The following is a 20,852-nucleotide window of genomic DNA, read 5'->3' as shown; positions in this document are numbered from 1 at the left end:
TATCTCTGCTGAGAATAACCTTTTTTTTTCATCTTCATTAGATTATAATTGCTTTACATTGTTGTGTTAGTTTCTGCTGTACAACAAAGTGAATCAGCTATATGTGTACCTATATCCCCTCCCTCTCAGGACTCCCTCTTACCCTCCCCGAGAATAATCTTTTTCTCTTCTCAAACTCTGTATATAAAACATGCTCTCCATAAATATTCATTGTCTGAATGACCGTAGAAATGATACACAGATCTTTATAATGCTTCACTAAGGAGTGTGGTTAATTGAAGCTAAAGAACAGTTCTCTTAAAATACTGGTAGAATTTTCTGTTACTCAAGGAGAATGCTTGGCAGGGACGACTTACACAACAGACATTGTTTGATAAATTTCTTTCGCATTCCCATGGAGGAAAACCTTAAAAGGTATGGCTAGGAATGATAGTAGATTTTGGCAGAAGGCCTTAAAACTTTATCACTGTCTTTTTTAACCTCCATCAACAAAATAATTAAATTTTGTTATGTTTTCACATTGGGGGGAATTTTCTGATAATTTCCTTTTTCATGTTTCAATTCTTGGATTTTTCATTGGAAAAACAATGTTTCCCTTTTTTTTTTTCTAAATTTATTTATTTGGGGCTGTGTTGGGTCTTCGCTGCTGCACGTGGGCTTTCTCTAGTTGTGGCGAGCCGGGGCTACTCTTTGTTGTGGTGCGTGGGCTGCTCATTGCGGTGGCTTCTCTTGTTGTGGAGCACAGGCTCTAGGCACGCAGGCTTCAGTAGTTGTGCCACACGGGCTCAGTAGTTGTGGCTCGTGGGCTCTAGAGCGCAGGCTCAGTAGTTGTGGTGCATGGGCTTAGTTGCTCCACGACATGTGGGATGTTCCCTGACCAGGGCTCGAACCCGTGTCCCCTGCATTGGCAGGCGGATTCTTAACCGCTGCGCCACTAGGGAAGCCCTGTTTTCCTTTTTTTCTTTAAAAAAATGTAGGTTTCTATTTCTACCTTTTTGGTCGATGATATAAAAGAAAGGTTAAGGCAGGTATAGACCTTGTCTTCCATTGTTAAGAGCAAATATTTTCTGAGAAATGTGCTGTGCTGATTTTTGCATTAACAATGCCTCGTGCCGGGCTTCCTTGGCGGTGCAGTGGTTAAGAATCCACCTGCCACTGCAGGGGACATGAGTTCGAGCCCTGGTCCGGGAGGAGCCCACATGCCGCGGAGCAACTAATCCCCTGTGCCACAACTACTGACCCTGAGCTCTAGAGCCCACGATCCACAGCTACTGAAGCCTGCGTGCCTACAGCCCGTGCTCTACAACAAGAGAAGCCACCACAATGAGAAACCCACGCACCGCAACGAAGAGTAGCCCCGGCTCGCTGCAACTAGAGAAAGCCCACACGCAGCAACGAAGACCCAACGCAGCCAAAAATAAATAAAATAAAATAAAAAATAAATAAATTTATAAACAAACAAAAACCAATGCCTAGTGCTGAAAATATGTTCTAGAGAGAATTTTGGTTATTGCCCAGAGTTGATTTCTAAGTCAGAAGGCAGAAATAAAACACAAGAATTAGTGAATCGGTCTTGCCTAAGTTAACTTAGAGTTGAAACTACTTAGTGCCTTAATTAAGCTTACGTTTTATTCATTAATTTATACATTTGAAGGGTAATATCTAAGGCTGGGGAAACAGCTCGTACTTTGAAGTACAGATTCAAGGGACAGGAGGTAACCTCACTGTGAAAAGAACACATAAAACCAAGGGACCTGGCAGGCCGGGGGCGAAGCCGGAAGCTGAGGGCAGTAAAGGGTTCACGCCTCCCTCAGCAAGTCTTACTGAGCACCAGCAATATATCCAGCTCTATTCTGAATGCTGAGGCTACAGAAGTCAATGAAACAAGTCCCTGTCCTCATTCGGCTTATATTCTAATATAGAGAGACAGACAGTAAACCAACGAGGGTCTAATATGTCAGGTAGTGAGAGATGCTGTGAAGACACAGCTGCAGAAAGAGAGAGGAGTGAGGAAGTTGTCTTGTCATATGAAGTGTCTTGGAAAAGATAACAGTTGAGCAGAGACCCGAAAGAAGTGCAAATCATGCTGTTCTCCTGGGGGAGAGAATCCCAGGCAGAGAGAAGAGCCAGTGCGAAGGCCCTGACACGGGAGCATGAGGCGTGTGTCGTGGATTGCCAGGCAATGACCTTTTAGAGGCTTGTAGGTGTTGCGTGACCTTTGGCTTTTACTCGTGTGCAAGTGGGAGCCGTTGAAGAGTTTTGAGCAGAGGAGTTCAAAAGAACGACAGCTTTAAATAGGCTGGGGAGGGGGCGCAGGCCGAATGCAGGGTAGAAGCAGGCACGCCTTAGGAGGGTACAGCAGGAATGCAATCAAAAGATGGGGGAGGCTTGGACCAGAGCAGTGGGATATGGTGAGAGGTCGTCAGATTCTAGGTGAGACTGACAGAATTTCCCGATGAATTGGATGTCAGATTTGAGAGAAAGAAACAAACCGTGGATAACTACAAAGATTTTGGTCTGAGCATCTGGCTGTGTTCATGGCTGGCTCTAAACTGCTCAGTTGCTTTTAGGGATGTCACATGTTTAAAGGGCCAGAGATGGAACAGATAGGAGCAAATGTGCGCGGATTAGGCTAGTCACAGTATTCAAATCCAACAACGTGAAACGAATAGAATATCAGTCCTACCATTAAACTAAGTGCAAAAAGGAAGAAATGTAGCTTGGCAGCCATGGGATCACTACTGCAGTATTTTTTTATTAATTTTTTATTGGAGTATAGTTGCTTTACAGTGTTGCGTTAGTTTCTGCTGTACAGCAAAGTGAATCAGCTATACGGATACATATATCCCCTCTTTTTTAGATTTCCTTCCCCTTTAGGTCACCACAGAGCACTGAGTAGAGTTCCCTGTGCTATACAGCAGGTTCTCATTAGTTATCTATTTTATACATAGTAGTGTATAAATGTCAATCCCAATCTCCCAGTCCATCCCACTCCCCCCTTCTCCCCCTGGTATCCATACGTCCGTTCTCTACATCTGTTTCTCTATTTCTGCTTTGCAAATATTTGTATCATTTTTCTAGATTCCACATATAAGCAATATTATATGATATTTGTTTTTCCCTTTCTCACGTACTTCACTCTGTATGACAGTCTCTAGGTCCATCCACGTAAAAAATATGGAACACTTCACAAATCTGCGTGTCATCCTTGCACAGGGGCCATGCTAATCTTCCCTGTATCATTCCAGGTTTTAGTATATGTGCTGCCGAAGCAAGCACCACAGTATCATTTAGTTTTTACTCAAGCTATAGAACAACTGGAGCTAAGAAAAACAAAAGATCACGTGGGGACATAAAAACAGACCATATGAGAACAAGTTGGCTAATTGTAGGAGTAGCCCCAAAACAAAAGTGAACCAAGAAGCATGACGACTATCTTTGAATATCTGTAGGGCTGTTGTACAAAAGCAGAATTAAACTTAGTCAATACGACTCAAGTTTAAGCTGGGTCCTACAGGGAGAAGCACTTTAGCTCAATGGAAGGATAGCTTTCCTTAACAGACACAGCTAGTGCCCTCAAAGATCTGTGAGCTCATCTCCAGCCTTGGGACCCTGATACGCTATATGTCCTAGCCTGCCAGCCAGCCAGGTGCAGAAGACCCAGGGGAAAATTCTGAGACCCTAGAAGATGGTGGTTGGGAGCCTGGGCGCGTGAGAGGAATCGGGACAGCAACTCCATGTTGGACTGTGATATGAGCATGAACTAAATCCTTATTGTGTCCAGCCATGGAGAATTGGGGGACTTTTGTTGTAGCAGCTAGATTTACTTACCCTGACGGTATATCTTCTAACTTATAGAGCTGCCCAACTGTAGAAGGGATTGCAAGGAAGGGAATGAGTTTCCTGTCCCTGGATGTGTTCGAACACACTCACTTGGATGTGAAACTCTTGAGGCAAAAATCAAGCTGGAGATAAGTGACTTGAGCAAATAACTTGAGCAAATAGTGCTTTTGAAAATTTTCCACTAAAGTATCCCTATCAGCACAGAGGTTTCACTCCCTAGTGGCAGTGGGTTTAGTTTCCAGTGAACCTTCTTTGACATCTTTTGTTTTCATAATCTTATCTTAAACATGTATGCAGTCTCTGTATTTTTCTGTTTCTTTTAATATATATTTATTTTAATATATATCAGTTTATTTTACTATACATTTTTAAAAGTTATGAAGTGCATACTATTACTGAAGAGGACCATTTCTTTTCAATCTTCCAGTGAGGTGGACCCTTTAGGATTAAGTGTTCAAAAATTACTATTTTCAAAGTCAAGCTATATCGAAATCAGTAAATTCATATTTACGCCGTTTCAAGTGAAATGCAAAACCAAATTCGAATGAGAATGTACATTGCATTTCATTAAGCTAAAAATTTTAAATCATTTCCTATGTTAATAGTATTCCACATTACATGGTTCACATTAAAAAATTGTAATGCCAGCTAGAGTTCTTTGGGAAATGCTGGAGACTTCTTTATCTTCTAGGTAACATATATAGAAATTATTTCCATGGCATTTTTTTACTTAGATGGATATAAACTATAATTCTGTTATTGTGCCTGCTTACAAAAAGAAGAAGTTGATATAAACATGATACAACTCGTAAAACGAAAACTATGTTGCCATTAGCAGGCACACACATTTACTTGCTTATATCTCGTGGTAAATGTGATTCAACTACAAGGAGAGGTGGATTTCTCCTTTGGCATTTTCTCACAACCCCACATCTTCCTTTAAAACCAGCCAGGCCAGACAGAGTGGAAATGCAGAGTGTGTGTTACAAGCTGCAGGAGAAGATAAGCTGTCTAGGCTGTGCTTGAGAAAGGGAAAAAAAAAATGTATGTGCCTAAGGACATCATTTTCTTTACGGGCATTCTTCCTAGTGGATGTTTAGGTATAAATAATACCACTTATATGCACCTACTTAGAGGGGTAGCTGCTTTGCTTCCCTGGGAAGAATTTGTCCATGGATTTTGCAAACTTTATCTGATATTTTTAAAGCCATTGCCCCATATTTAATTTTGTATAGATTTTGAGCTAGCTTTCTTAATTATTAACTTGCCTTTCATTTTTTTTTACATTCTTTTTTTTTTTTTTTTTTTTTCCTGTGGTATGAGAGCCTCTCACTGCTGTGGCCTCTCCCGTTGTGGAGCACAGGCTCCGGACGCACAGGCTCAGCGGCCATGGCTTACGGGCCCAGCCGCTCTGCGGCATGTGGGATCCTCCCGGACCGGGGCACGAACCCGTGTCCCCTGCATCGGCAGGCGGACTCTCAACCACTGCGCCACCAGGGAAGCCCCTTGCCTTTCATTTTTAAATGGAAAATAGAAAACATGAGTGAAAGGAGATCATCGTAAGTTTAAGAAAATCTTGTTAGATATTTTAATAAAATAAAAGTATTCAATGTCCATCTAGTGGCCAATATGAAGACTTGGTGTCATGCCTTGAAATTCAACAGTAATATGACACTGGGAGAGCCAGCAGGAGGATCACGTGGGATATTAACAGGAGTCAGGCCACAGGCGGATTGCATCACTTTTTCCCACAACATAGAATTCAGTCACATGATCGAGACCTATTCATGTGGGAAACTGGGGGAAAATGGTCTTCCTGTGTGTCCAGGAAGAAAAACAAAATATAACACGATTTGGTGGCCATATAGCAATCTCTGCCATACCGGATTTCTCATGTGTGATACAACAGTTAACGATAATTAGTGGATTCGTACTATGCCCTTAACCATCTCAGTGACGTAGACATACGTTGGATTCTATTTTACAGATGAGGAGGTTGAAGATCAGATTGGTTAAGGGCTTTTCTTTCTCTGAATCACTCATCGTATCCTCTTATTGGTCTGAAATGAATTCTCTTTCTTACAGTATTAAATTTGGCTTGTGGTTAGTGAACATTTCAAAGTACCATAACTCAGCTTTTCAGATTGCATGGCTTTAGTTGGGCACTTTGGGTGGCTTGAACAACAGAGATTTTCTTTTTTTCTTCTTCTTTTTTTTTTTTTTTTTTTGCGGTACGCGGGCCTCTCACTGTTGTGGCCCCTCCCGTTGCGGAGCACAGGCTCCGGACGCACAGGCTCGGCGGCCACGGCTCACGGGCCCAGCCGCTCCACGGCATGTGCTATCTTCCCGGACCGGGGCACGAACCCGCGTCCCCTGCATCGGCAGGCGGACTCTCAACCACTGCGCCACCAGGGAAGCCCTCTTCTTCTTTTTTTAAAAAAATCTCTCACACACAAATTCAAGCACAGTTCAAGGATTGATTAATTTCTTGGCATGACAGTGTCATCAAGAATCCTGATGGGGCTTCCCTGGTGGCGCAGTGGCTGGGAGTCCCCCTGCCGACGCAGGGGACGCGGGTTCGTGCCCCGGTCTGGGAAGATCCCACATGCCGCGGTGCGGCTGGGCCCGTGAGCCACGGCCGCCGAGCCTGCGCGTCCGGAGCCTGTGCTCCGCAACGGGAGAGGCCACAGCAGTGAGAGGCCTGCGTACCGCAGAAAAGAAAAAAGAAAAAAAAAAAAAAAAAGAATCCTGATGTGTCTCAGTTTTCCATTCTGCATCCTCACTAGGTAGCCTTACATCAGCAAGTGGTTGGAAGATGGTTGCCCTAGCTCCAGGCATCACCTCCTCACTCCCCCGTATCCAAAGGCAGGAAGTAGAGTTACTCTTCGCACGTCCCCCCTTTTTGTGGCTTTGACAGTTCCACATCATCACGTGGAGTTGAGGAGAGCACACCTCCCTGAATATATTGCTGCCCCAGACCTGACAAAACTTGGGGGAGGGTGCTGTTAGCCAAGATTAAGGGGCAATGGCTATAGGACGGTCAACTACAAGTGTCTTCCAGGTACAGTCTTGCCTCTAATAAGTATTAGAAATGAGAGATATAATGAGAAATGCTAGAGCATGGGTTTGAATCAAAGGACTTAGGAAATTATTTAATTCAACCCTTACTTTACAGATGGATAAACTGAGTCCCAAACAGGTTAACTGGTTTTACCAGCTTACACAGCTAGATAAGGGCAGAGGTAGGACTAAAAGTGAATTTTCTGATGGCCAGTTTAGTGTATATCTATACATATCATTGCTTAATAGCCAATAGACTATTTATCACAATATTATGATACATTGTACTTGCTTACTTGGTTTTTGGGTTTTGGTTTTCAACTTGTCAAGGGAAAAGAGCCTCTTATTGAGCTTTGAATCTCCAGTGGGTAGCACAATGTCCTATATTCAAGAATAGTAGGGGGGAGGGATAAAGTAGGAATTTGAGATTAACATATACACACTACTATATATAAAATATGTAAACAGTAAGGACCTACTGTATAGCACAGGGAACTCAATATTCTGTAATAACCTATATGGGAAAAGAATCTGAAAAAGAATAGATAGATAGATAGATAGATAGATAGATTGATCTGAATCACTTTGCTGAATACCTGAAACTAACACAATATTTTAAATCAACTACACTTACGTAAAAAAGAAAAGAATAGTAGAGTTCATGTTTGTACCCTATTTAATGATTGGTTGTATTTAATTCTTACCTTAACCCCTAGAGGTACATGAAAAAACTGAAGCAGTTTTGGGACTTACCCGAAGTTACGTGGTCATTGAGGCATTGTAACAAAAGCATAGCTACAAAAGCATATGCTCAAATATACAATAGAGGGAAAGCCTCAGAGAAATCTTTTTTTATGCTGCTGATAAGTACATGTATGAAATCTTAGAAATGCCATTGGCAGTGGACTCTCATATTCTTCTGCCGGAGGTGAAGGTAAAAATAAAACATAACTGGAATAGTTAGAACCTGTGGCTGGAGATTACTGAGGAATTTTGTTCAATACTTTTTCAGAAAGATGAGAGGCACACAGTGATGTGTACAAGGTGAAAGGAAAACTAACTTTTGACAGTGGGAGGAGATCCCTAAAATGAGGAATGAAGAACACGGCTGAGTCATTTGTGATAATTCTGCTTTTCTTTTACCTGCACAGAAGACCATTCTGCTGCTCAGTGATTTCATCCAGGACCACATTTGAATGGCACTGACTGTAGTTGCCATAGTTACCTGCACAAAGGGACAGGATTGTCGTGCTGAGGTTCACTACATGCTTTGGACACATGGAATCAGATGCCTCCTTAAGCCTACAACCACCGCCCCCCCCGTCAAATTATAACCTGTTTCTTTTTGGTAACATGGGTACTAAATGCGTTTGATTCATCCATTTCCAATTTATCATCTGTTACCTTTCGGGTTTAAGGTTTTCTAAAAAAAAAGTAGCACTTTTTTTAAAAATATTTGTTATCGCTTAATTTTTTTCCTTCTAGTTTTATTGAGATATAATTCACATACAAGTTTTAAGTTTAAGTTACACAGCGTAATTATTTGACTTACATACATCATGGAATTATTGCCAAAGTAATTTTAGTGAACAACCCATCATCTAAAGTTAAAAAAAAAAAAAAGAAAGAAAAAATGTTTTCCTTGTAATGAGAACTCTCAGGATTAAGAGTTCTTATCTTATCTTATTTATTTATTTATTTATTTATTTAATACCGCAGGTTCTTATTAGTCATCCATTTTATACACATCAGTGTATCCATGTCAATCCCAATCTCCCAATTCATCACACCACCATCCCCACACCCCCGCCACTTTCCCCCCTTGGTGTCCATACGTTTCTTCTCTACATCTGTGTCTCAATTTCTTCCCTGCAAACCGGTTCATCTGTACCATTTTTCTACGTTCCACATGTATGTGTTAATATACGATATTTGTATTTCTCTTTCTGACTTACTTCACTCTGTATGATAGTCTGTAGATCCCTCACGTCTCAACAAATGACCCAATTTCATTCCTTTTTATGGCTGAGTAATATTCCATTGTATATATGTACCACATCTTCTTTATCCATTCGTCTGTCGATGGGCATTTAGGTTGCTTCCATGACCTGGCTATCGTAAATAGTGCTGTGACGAACATTGGGGTGCATGTGTCTTTTTGAATTATGGTTTTCTCAGGGTATATGCCCAGTAGTGGGATTGCTGGATCATATGGTAATTCTATTTTTAGTTTTTTAAGGAACCTCCATAGTGTTCTCCACAGTGGCTGTATCAGTTTACATTCCCACCAACAGTGCAAGAGGGTTCCCTTTTCTCCACACCCTCTCCAGCATTTGTTGTTTGTAGACTTTCTGATGATGCCCAGTCTAACTGGTGTGAGGTGATACCTCATTTGCATTTCTCTAATAATTAGTGATGTTGAGCAGCTTTTCATGTGCTTCTTGGCCATCTGTATGTCTTCTTTGGAGAAATGTCTATTTAGGTCTTCCGCCCATTTTTGAATTGGGTTGTTTGTTTTTTTAATATTGAGCAGCATGAGCTGTTTATATATTTTGGAGATTAATCCTTTGTCCATTGATTCGTTTGCAAATATTTTCTCCCATTCTTAGGGTTGTCTTTTTGTCTTGTTTATGGTTTCCTTTGCTGTACAAAAGCTCTGAAGTTTCATTAGGCCGCATTTGTTTATTTTTGTTTTTATTTCCATTACTCTAGGAGGTGGATCAAAAAAAATCTTGCTGGGCTTCCCTGGTGGCACACTGGTTGAGAGTCCGCCTGCCGATGCAGGGGACATGGGTTTGTGCCCCGGTCCGGGAAGATCCCACATGCCGCGGAGCGGCTAGGCCCGTGAGCCATGGCCACTGAGCCTGCGCGTCTGGAGCCTGTGCTCTGCAATGGGAGAGGCCACAACAGTGAGAGGCCCGCATACAAAAAAAAAAAAAAAAAAAAGATCTTGCTGTGATTTATGTCAAACAGTGTTCTTCCTATGTTTTCCTCTAAGAGTTTTATAGTGTCCGGTCTTACATTTAGGTCTCTAATCCATTTTGAGTTTATTTTTGTGTATGGTGTTAGGGAATGTTCTAATTTAATTCTTTTACATGTGGCTGCCCAGTTTTCCCAGAATCACTTATTGAAGAGACTGTCTTTTCTCCGTTTTATATCCTTGCCTCCTTTGTCATAGATTAGTTGACCATAGGTGTGTGGGTTTATCTCTGGGCTTTCTAACTCGTTCCATTGATCTATGTTTCTGTTTTTGTGCCAGTACCATATTGTCTTGATTACTGTAGCTTTAGAGTATAGTCTGAAGTCAGGGATTCTGATTCCTCCAGCTCCGTTTTTTTCCCTCTAGGTTGCTTTGGCTATTCGGGGTCTTTTGTGTCTCCATACAAATTTTAAGACTTTTTGTTCTAGTTCCGTAAAAAGTACCATTGGTAATTTGATAGGGATTGCATTGAACCTGTAGATTGCTTTGGGCAGTATAGTCATTTTCACAGTATTGATTCTTCCAATCCAAGAACATGGTATATCTCTCCATCTGTTGGTATCATCTTTAATTTCTTTCATCAGTGTCTTGTAGTTTTCTGCATACAGGTCTTTTGTCTCCCTAGGTAGGTTCATTCCTGGGTACTTTATTCTTTTTGTTGCAGTGGTATATGGGAGTGTTTCCTTAATTTCTCTTTCAGATATTTCATCACTAGTGTATAGGAATGCAAGAGATTTCTGTGCATTAATTTTGTATCCTGCAACTTTACCAAATTCATTGATTAGCTCTAGTAGTTTTCTGGTGGCATCTTTAGGATTCTCTATGTATAGTATCGTTTCATTTGCAAACAGTGCCAGTTTTACTTCTTCTTTTCCAATTTGTATTCCTTTTATTTGTTTTTCTTCACTGATTGCCGTGGCTAGGACTTCCAAAACTATGTTGAATAATAGTGGTGAGAGTGGTCATCCTTGTCTCGTTCCTGATCTTAGAGGAAATGCTTTCAGTTTTTCACCATTGAGAATGATGTTTGCTGTGGGTTTGTCATATTTGGCCTTTATTATGTTGAGGTAGGTTCCCTCTATGCCCACTTTCTGGAGAGTTTTTATCATAAATGGGTGTTGAATTTTTTCCAAAGCTTTTTCTGCATCTATTGAGATGATCATATGGTTTTTCTTCTTCAGTTTGTTAATATGGTGTATCACATTGATTGATTTGCGTATACTGAAGTATCCTTTCATTCCTGGGATAAATTCCACTTGGTCATCGTGTATGATCCTTTTAACATGTTGTTGGATTCTGTTTGCTAGTATTTTGTTGAGGATTTTTGCATCTATATTCATCAGTGAGATTGGTCTGTAATTTTCTTTTTTTGTAGTATCTTTGTCTGGTTTTGTTACCAGGGTGATGGTGTCCTCATAGAATGAGTATGGGAGTGTTCCTTCCTCTGCAATTTTTTGGAAGAGTTTGAGAAAGATGGGTGTTAGCTCTTCTCTAAATGTTTGATAGAATTCACCTGTGAAGCCATCTGGTCCTGGACTTTTGTTTGTTGGAAGATTTTTAATCACAGTTTCAATTTCAGTGCTTGTGATTGGTCTGTTCATATTTTCTATTTCTTCCTGGTTCAGTCTTGGAAGGTTATACCTTTCTAAGAATTTGTCCATTTCTTCCAGGTTGTCCATTTTATTGGCATAGAGTTGCTTGTAGTAGTCTCTTAGGATGCTTTGTATTTCTGTGGTGTCTGTTGTAACTTCTCCTTTTTCATTTCTAATTTTATTGATTTGAGTCCTCTCCCTCTTTTTCTTGATAAATCTGGCTAATGGTTTATCAATTTTGTTTATCTTCCCAAAAAACCAGCTTTTAGTTTTATTGATCTTTGCTATTCTTTTCTTTGTTTCTATTTTGTTTATTTCTGCTCTGATCTTTATGATTTCTCCCCTTCTGCTAACTTTGGGTTTTGTTTGTTCTTCTTTCTCTAGTTCCTTTAGGTGTAACGTTACAGTGTTTATTTGAGATTTTTCTTGTTTCTTGAGGTAGGATTGTATCACTACAAGCTTCCCTCTTAAAACTGCTTTTGCTGCATCCCATAGACTTTGGATCATCGTGTTTTCATTGTCATTTCTCTCCAGGTATTTTTTGATTTCCTCTTTGAGTTCTTCAGTGATCTCTTGGTTATTTAGTAATGTATTGTTTAGCCTCCATGTGTTTGTGTTTTTTACATTTTTTTCCCCTGTAATTCATTTCTAATCTCATAGCATTGTGGTCAGAAAAGACGCTTGATATGATTTCGATTATCTGAAATTTACCGAGGCTTGATTTGTGACCCAAGATGTGATCTGTCCTGGAGAATGTTCTGTGCGCACTTGAGAAAAAAGTGTAATCTGCTATTTTTGGATGGGATATCCTATAGATATCAATTAAATCTATCTGGTCTATTGTGTCATTTAAAGCTTCTGTTTCCTTATTTATTTTCATTTTGGATGATCTGTCCATTGGTGTAAGTGAGGTGTTATAGACCCCCACTATTATTGTGTTACTGTCGATTTCCTTTTTTATAGCTGTTAGCAGTTGCCTTATGTATCGAGGTGCTCCTGTGTTGGGTGCATATATATTTATAATTGTTATATCTTCTTCTTGGATTGATCCCCTGATCATTATGTAGTGCCCTTCCTTGTCTCTTGTCTTTCTTTTTTTTTTCTTAACATCTTTATTGGGGTATAATTGCTTTACAATGGTGTGTTAGTTTCTGCTTTATAACCAAGTGAATCAGTTATACATATACATATGTTCCCATATCTCTTCCCTCTTGCGTCTCCCTCCCTCCCACCCTCCCTATCCCACCCCTCCAGGCGGTCACAAAGCACCGAGCTGATCTCCCTGTGCTATGCTGCTGCTTCCCACTAGCTATCTATTTTACGTCTAATGATGAGTGATGTTAGCATCCTTTCATGTGTTTGTGGGCAATCTGTATATCTTCTTTGGAGAAATGTCTATTTAGGTCTTCTGCCCATTTTTGGATTGGGTTGTTTGTTTTTTTGTTATTGAGCTGCATGAGCTGCTTGTAAATTTTGGAAATTAATCCTTTGTCAGTTGCTTCATTTGCAAATATTTTCTCCCATTCTGAGGCTTGTCTTTTGGCCTTGTTTATGGTTTCCTTTGCTGTGCAAAAGCTTTGAAGTTTCATTAGGTCCCATTTCTTTATTTTTGTTTTTATTTCCATTTCTGTAGGAGGTGGGTCAAAAAGGATCTTGCTGTGATTTATGTCATAGAGTGTTCTGCCTATGTTTTCCTCTAAGAGTTTGATAGTTTCTGGCCTTACATTTAGGTCTTTAATCCATTTTGAGCGTATTTTTGTGTATGGTGTTAGGGAGTGATCTAATCTCGTACTTTTACATGTACCTGTCCAGCTTTCCCAGCACCACTTATTGAAGAGGCTGTCCTTTCTCCACTGTACATTCCTGCCTCCTTTATCAAAGATAAGGTGACCATATGTGCGTGGGTTTATCTCTGGGCTTTCTATCCTGTTCCATTGATCTATCTTTCTGTTTTTGTGCCAGTACCATACTGTCCTGATTACTGTAGCTTTGTAGTATAGTCTGAAGTCAGGGAGTCTGATTCCTCCAGCTCCATTTTTCGTTCTCAAGATTGCTTTGGCTATTCGGGGTCTTTGGTGTTTCCATACAAATTGTGAAATTTTTTGTTCTAGTTCTGTGAAAAATGCCAGTGGTAGTTTGATAGGGATTGCATTGAATCTGTAGATTGCTTTGGGTAGTAGAGTCATTTTCACAATGTTGATTCTTCCAATCCAAGAACATGGTATATCTCTCCATCTATTTGTATCATCTTTAATTTCTTTCATCAGTGTCTTATAATTTTCTGCATACAGGTCTTTTGTCTCCTTTGGTAGGTTTATTCCTAGATATTTTATTCTTTTTGTTGCAATGGGAGTGTTTTCTTGATTTCACTTTCAGATTTTTCATCATTAGTGTATAGGAATGCAAGAGATTTCTGTGCATTAATTTTGTATCCTGCAACTTTACCAAATTCATTGATTAGCTCTAGTAGTTTTCTGGTAGCATCTTTAGGATTCTCTGTGTATAGTATCATGTCATCTGCAAACAGTGACAGCTTTACTTCTTCTTTTCCTATTTGGATTCCTTTTTTTTCCTTTTCTTCTCTGATTGCTGTGGCTAAAACTTCCAAAACTATATTGAATAAGAGTGGTGAGAGTGGGCAACCTTGTCTTGTTCCTGATCTTAGTGGAAATGCTTTCCGTTTTTTACCATTGAGGATGGTGTTAGCTGGTGGTTTGTCATATATGGCCTTTATTGTGTTGAGGAAAGTTCCCTCTATGCCTACTTTCTACAGGGTTTTTATCATAAATGGGTGTTGAATTTTGTCAAAAGCTTTCTCTGCATCTACTGAGATGATCATATGGTTTGTCTCCTTCAATTTGTTAATATGGTGTATCACATTGATTGATTTGTGTATATTGAAGACTCCTTGCATTCCTGGAATAAACCCCACTTGATCATGGTGTATGATCCTTTTAATGTGCTGTTGGATTCTGTTTGCTAGTATTTTGTTGAGGATTTTTGCATCTATCTTCCTGAGTTACATTGGCCTGTAGTTTTCTTTCTTTGTGACATCCTTGTCTGGTTTTGGTATCAAGGTGACGGTGGCTTCGTAGAATGAGTTTGGGAGTGTTCCTCCCTCTGCTATATTTTGGAAGAGTTTGAGAAGGATAGGTGTTAGCTCTTCTCTAAATGTTTGATGGAATTCGCCTGTGAAGCCATCTGGTCCTGGGCTTTTGTTTGTTGGAAGATTTTTAATCACAGTTTCAATTTCAGTGCTTGTGATTGGTCTGTTCATATTTTCTATTTCTTCCTGATTCAGTCTCGGCAGGTTGTGCATTTCTAAGAACTTGTCCATTTCTTCCCGGTTGTCCATTTTATTGGCATAGAGTTGCTTGTAGTAATCTCTCATGATCCTTTGTATTTCTGCAGTGTCAGTTGTTACTTCTCCTTTTTCATTTCTAATTCTATTGATTTGAGTCTTCTCCCTTTTTTTCTTGATGAGTCTGGCTAATGTTTTATCTATTTTATTTATCTTCTCAAAGAACCAGCTTTTAGTTTTATTGATCTTTGCTATTGTTTCCTTCATTTCTTTTTCCTTTAGATCTGATATGGTTTTTATGATTTCTTTCCTTCTGCTAACTTTGGGGGTTTTTTGTTCTTCTTTCTCTAATTGCTTTAGGTGCAAGGTTAGGCTGTTTATTCGAGCTGTTTCCTGTTTCTTAAGGTGGGCTTGTATTGCTATAAACTTCCCTCTTAGAACTGCTTTTGCTGCATCACATAGGTTTTGGGTCATCGTGTCTCCATTGTCATTTGTTTCTAGGTATTTTTAAATTTCCTCTTTGATTTCTTCAGTGATCACTTTGTTATTAAGTAGTGTATTGTTTAGCCTCCATGTGTTTGTATTTTTTACATATCTTTTCCTGTTATTGATATCTAGTCTCATGGCGTTGTGGTCAGAAAAGATACTTGATACAATTTCAATTTTCTTAAATTTACCAAGGCTTGATTTGTGACCCAAGATATGATCTATCCTGGAGAATGTTCGATGAGCACTTGAGAAAAATGTGTATTCTGTTGTTTTTGGTTGGAGTGTTCTATAAATACCAATTAAGTCCATCTTGTTTAATGTATCATTTAAAGCTTGTGTTTCCTTATTTATTTTCATTTTGGTGATCTGTCCATTGGTGAAAGTGGGGTGTTAAAGTCCCCTACTATGAATGTGTTACTGTCAATTTCCCCTTTTATGGCTGTTAGTATTTGCCTTATGTATTGAGGTGCTCCTATGTTGGGTGCATAAATATTTACAATTGCTATATCTTCTTCTTGGATCGATCCCTTGATCATTATGTAGTGTCCTCCTTGTCTCTTGTAACATTCTTTATTTTAAAGTCTATTTTATCTGATATGAGTATTGCTACTCCAGCTTTCTTTTGGTTTCCATTTGCATGGAATATCTTTTTCCATCCCCTCACTTTCAGGCTCTGTGTGTCCCTAGGTCTGAAGTGGGTCTCTTGTAGACAGCATATATATGGGTCTTGTTTCTGTATCCATTCAGCAAGCCTGTGTCTTTTGGTTGGAGCATTTAATCCATTCATGTTTAGGGTAATTACTGATATGTATGTTCCTGTTACCATTTTCTTAAATTGTTTTGGGTTTGTTTTTGTAGGTCCTTTTCTTCTCTTGTGTCTCCCACTTAGAGAAGTTCCTTTAGCATTTGTTGTAGAGCTGGTTTGGTGATGCTGAATTCTCTTAGCTTTTGCTTGTCTGTAAAGCTTTTGATTTCTCCATTGAATCTGAATGCGATCCTTGCTGGGTAGAGTAATCTTGGTTGTAGGTTCTTCCCTTTCATCACTTTAAGTATATCATGCCACTCCCTTCTGGCTTGTAGAGTTTCTGCTGAGAAATCAGCTGATAACCTTATGGGAGTTCCCTTGTATGTTATTTGTCGTTTTTTCCCTTGCTGCTTTTAATAATTTTTCTTTGTCTTTAATTTTTACCAATTTGATTACTATGTGTCTCGGTGTGTTTCTCCTTGGGTTTATCCTGTATGGGACTCTCTGTGCTTCCTGGACTTGGGTGGCTATTTCCTTTCCCATGTTATGGAAGTTTTCGACTCTAATCTCTTCGAATATTTTTCTCTGATCCTTTATCTCTCTCTTCTCCTTCTGGGACCCCTGTAATGTGAATGTCGTTGTGTTTAATGTTGTCCCAGAGGTCTCTTAGGCTGTCTTCATTTCTTTTCATTCTTTTTTCTTTATTCTGTTCCGCAGCAGTGAATTCCACCATTCTGTCTTCCAGGTCACTTATCTGTTCTTCTGCCTCAGTCATTCTGCTATTGATTCCTTCTAGCGTAGTTTTCCTTTCAGTTATTGTATTGTTCTTCTCTGTTTGTTTGTTCTTTAATTCTTCTAGGTCTTTGTTAAACATTTCTTGCATATTCTCAATCTTTGCCTCTGTTCTTTTTCCGAGGTCCTGGATCATCTTCACTATCATTATTCTGAATTCTTTTTCATTTAGTTGTTTTTCTGGGGTTTTATCTTGTTCCTTCATCTGGTACATAGCCCTCTGTCTTTCCATCTTGTCTATCTTTTGGTGAATGTGGTTTTTGTTCCACAGGCTGCAAGATTGTAGTTCTTCTTGCTTCTGCTGTCTGCCCTCTGGTGGTGAGGCTGTCTAAGAGGCTTATGCAAGTTTCCTGATGGGAGGGACTGTTGGTGAGTAGAGGTGACTGTTGCTCAGGTGGGCGGGGCTCAGTAAAACTTTAATCCACTTGACTGTTGATGGGTGGGGCTGGGTTCCTTCCCTGTTGGTTTTTTGGCCTGAGGCAACCCAATACTAGAGCCTACTTGGGCTCTTCGGTGGTGCTAATGACAGACTCTGGGAGGGCTCACGCCAAGGAGTAATTCCCAGAACTTCTGCTGCCAGTGTCCTTGTCCCCACGGTGAGCCACAGCCACCCCCCACCTCTGCAGGAGACCCTCCAACACTAGCAGGTAGGTCAGGTTCAGTCTCCCCTGGGGTCACTGCTCCTTCCCGTGGGTCCCGATGCGCACACTACTTTGTGTGTGCCCTCCAAGAGTGGAGTCTCTCTTTCCCCCGTTCTGTGGAAGTCCTGCAATCAAATCCCAGTAGCCATCAAAGCCTGATTCTCTAGGAATTCCTCCTCCTGTTACCGGACCCCCAGGTTGGGAAGCCTGACATGGGTCTCAGAACCTGCGCTCCAGTGTGTGAACTGCTGTGGTATAAGTGTTCTCCAGTCTGTGAGTCACCCACCCAGCAGTTATGGGATTTGATTTTACTGTGATTGCGCCCCTCCTGTGGTCTCATTGTGGCCTCTCCTTTGTCTTTGGATGTGGGGTATCTTTTCTGGTGAGTTCCAGTGTCTTCCTGTTGATGATTGTCCAGCAGCTAGTTGTGATTCTGGTGTTCTCGCAAGAGGGAGTGAGAGCACGTCCTTCTACTCCGCCATCTTGGTTCCAATCAGTAGCCCCTTTTTACGCCAACACTTCTACACTTTAATTCGCCATTTGAAGTTGAACTAAGAGAACACATAATACTCTTAACGGTTTTCCAGAGATGATTTTGACCCTTCCCAACCTCATATATTTCCTTTTGTGGCAGTACTATTGGGAAAAGACCAAATAACTAGTAAAAATACAAAGTGATTTCTCTTTTGTCGAATGATAAGCTCAACAAACAAACTAATAAAAATGTCACAATATAGGTTTGGTGGTGGTTAGCATCCTGGATCAGGAAGGAGAAGTGGTTAAGAATCCTCCTGCCAATGCAGGGGACACGGGTTCCAGCCCTGGTCCAGGAAGATCCCACATGTCGCGGAGGAACTAAGCCCATGCGCCACAACTACTGAGCCTGTGCTCTAGAGCCTGCAATCCACAACTACTGAGCCCGCGAGCCACAACTCCTGAGCCCACGAGCCACAACTACTGAGCCCACGTGCCACAACTGCTGAAGCCCACGTGCTCTAGGGGCCCATGTGCTGCAACTACTGAGCCCACGTGCTGCATCTACTGAAGCCCATGCACCTAGAGCCCGTGCTCTGCAACAAGAGAAGGCACTGCAATGAGAAGCCTGCGCACCACAACGAAGAGCAGCCCCCACTTGCTGCAACTAGAGAAAGCCCGCGCACAGCAACGAAGACCCATCGCAGCCAAAAATTAAAAACATAATAAAAAGAAGTAAACGTAGGCAAATGCTGAACGTTGACGTCCTCTACTAAATAGTAAGGATCCCTATTCTGCCTACCTCCCAGATTGTTGTTTAGATTAAAGGGTGCAGGTAAGGTGAGGCAATGCCGTATAAACCCTAATTCACCAGACAAAGCCCAGGTCATTTGTACATCTTATCCAGTAGTATTATATCAAGATCATAGTGAGAGAAGAAGCCTCAAGTATTTACCTATTACATCGTCCAATTAAGACATTCAAATCATGCCAAAAAAGACAGCCTTCTTTTCATTTCTCTAAGCCTATTCCACACCTTCTTGTCCTGGAAAATGACCTGTGGAAAAATAAATTAGGGAAATGCTGCTTTCTGAGTCTCCCTCTCAAAGAATCACAATATATATTATTTTCAAGGTTCAGGGGAAACTTGCCATCTAGAAAAGAGAGAGCCTGCATAACTTATTTTCCAAACTTGATTTACCAAATATACTCTCCCTCCCCTTGCAACAAGGGTTAATGTCCCTTCGTTCTCTTCTAAAGGGAGAGATGACATACTTCTCTCATTTTCTGGCAACTTGCAAAAATGTGTTTTTTTAGACAATTTTCTCCTGAACTTAAAAACTTCCGTTTTGAGCAGAAACGCAGGTGGAAATGTCCTTCCTTTAACATTTTGCTGAACATCAGGGACTGGAAGAGAGCAGAGCCGTTTCTGGGTCTTTCTCATTAGCCTATTTCTGTTTAAATTACTCTCTGTTATATTTCCTTTCCACTTATATTAGGTCACCACGTGATGTAGCCAAATACACCCTGGGACTGTACCAGAACCTTATGCCCGGTGGCCTCTCGAAGTCAGGCAGAAAGCTGGAAGTAATTTTCAGTTATCCTGGCCACTCAGCCTCTTCCCAGCCTGTTCTCATTATATGAACCACTGGGCAGAACTGAAGTCTTCCAGCAAGTAATTGCAGAACAATCCAAATTTAGAGCAGTAAAGGATGACAATGTCTGATGTAGAGTAGGCTGTTGTCTTAGCCTAGATACCCCCCAGAGCGGATCCTGACGCGCAGTGTACTTGCAGGAAGTCTGTATTGGAAGTGGTCTCAGGGGGCAACACTGTGTGACGGGGGAGTCACAGAGATAGTGGGAAGGCTGGGCCAAGGGCATTATCAAGTTCGCTTCTCCCATGGGCAAAGGAGATTTATCCCAGGGAGTGTTTTGAGGAGCTTATCAAGTGCGTCTCAGAACTCATCTGTGGGACAAGAGGCTCCCGTGCCCCAGCAGTCTTGTGTGGCCCTGTGAGAGTTGGCTCCCTGTACTTCCAGTTGTGCGTCCAGAAAAGCTGAGATACAGGAGTCCCATGCCCAGTCAGAAAAGCCCTTAGGCAGGAATCGAGAGGCCCTTGGTATACCCGGAGGCAAGACACCATCTGTTACACGCAAGGGAAACTGGTTGAAGCCCATGTAGAAATGGTCACCATGGCAGGGGCTGGAGGAAGAGGGGGCAATGAGAGGAATGACATGGTGCCCAAGAGGCGTCCAGCACGGTGCTCGGTAAACCCTAGTGGTTTATCTGAGTCAAGTCCAACCCCTCGCTGCTCCCCTGAGGACTTTGAGGCTCTGAGAAGTGAACCAGGTTGCCCTGGGATACACAAAGCTTGCTGGTGGCAGAAAGAATTGGAGACAACGTTCCTGGCTACCTGTTCCCTGGGGCTTTCAGCCACACGGCACTGCCTCACCTCCATACTTGCTGTAGTTAAAAAGCCTGAGAGCAAGGTGCCTTGTAGTCGTACCCATAAAGTCTGGGAAGAAGTTCAAAAGAGATGTCTGCCTTCAATAATGAGAGTAACAACAGAGAAGCTAATGCAAGCTAGAATAGAATCAATAGTTAAATGAGTGATACAGGGCTTCCCTGGTGGCGCAGTGGTTGAGAGTCCGCCTGCCGATGCAGGGGACACGGGTTCGTGCCCCGGTCCGGGAAGATGCCACATGCCGCGGAGCGGCTGGGCCCGTGAGCCATGGCCACTGAGCCTGCGCGTCCGGAGCCTGTGCTCCGCAACGGGAGAGGCCACAGCAGTGAGAGGCCCGCGTACCGGAAAAAAAAAAAAAAAAGAGTGATAAAGACAGTGAGTCTCAGTGGAATTACAAGGAAGGCAAGAGAGGCCTAAAAGGAAACTGGGCTTTGGAGACCTACTGTTGACGCTTGTAATCTGTGTATCTTT

General features: G+C 41.3%; 1 protein-coding gene and 1 non-coding gene across 6 annotated transcripts in view; one reads left to right on the top strand and one right to left on the bottom strand.

Moving 5' to 3' along the window:
- The window catches only part of MID1 (midline 1), a 677,015-nt gene that overhangs the window by 430,522 nt on the left and 225,641 nt on the right, over nucleotides 1-20,852 (top strand). The window lies entirely within an intron of this gene.
- LOC117199783 (U6 spliceosomal RNA) lies at nucleotides 3,172-3,279 on the bottom strand. Its single transcript, XR_004481122.1, has one exon. It is a non-coding gene; the product is annotated as a U6 spliceosomal RNA (small nuclear RNA).

This window comes from Orcinus orca, chromosome X (genome assembly GCF_937001465.1).
Source record: "Orcinus orca chromosome X, mOrcOrc1.1, whole genome shotgun sequence".
Taxonomy (NCBI): domain Eukaryota; kingdom Metazoa; phylum Chordata; class Mammalia; order Artiodactyla; family Delphinidae; genus Orcinus; species Orcinus orca.
Note: the sequence above shows the minus strand (reverse complement) of the source record. Positions and strands in the feature narration are given on the sequence as shown.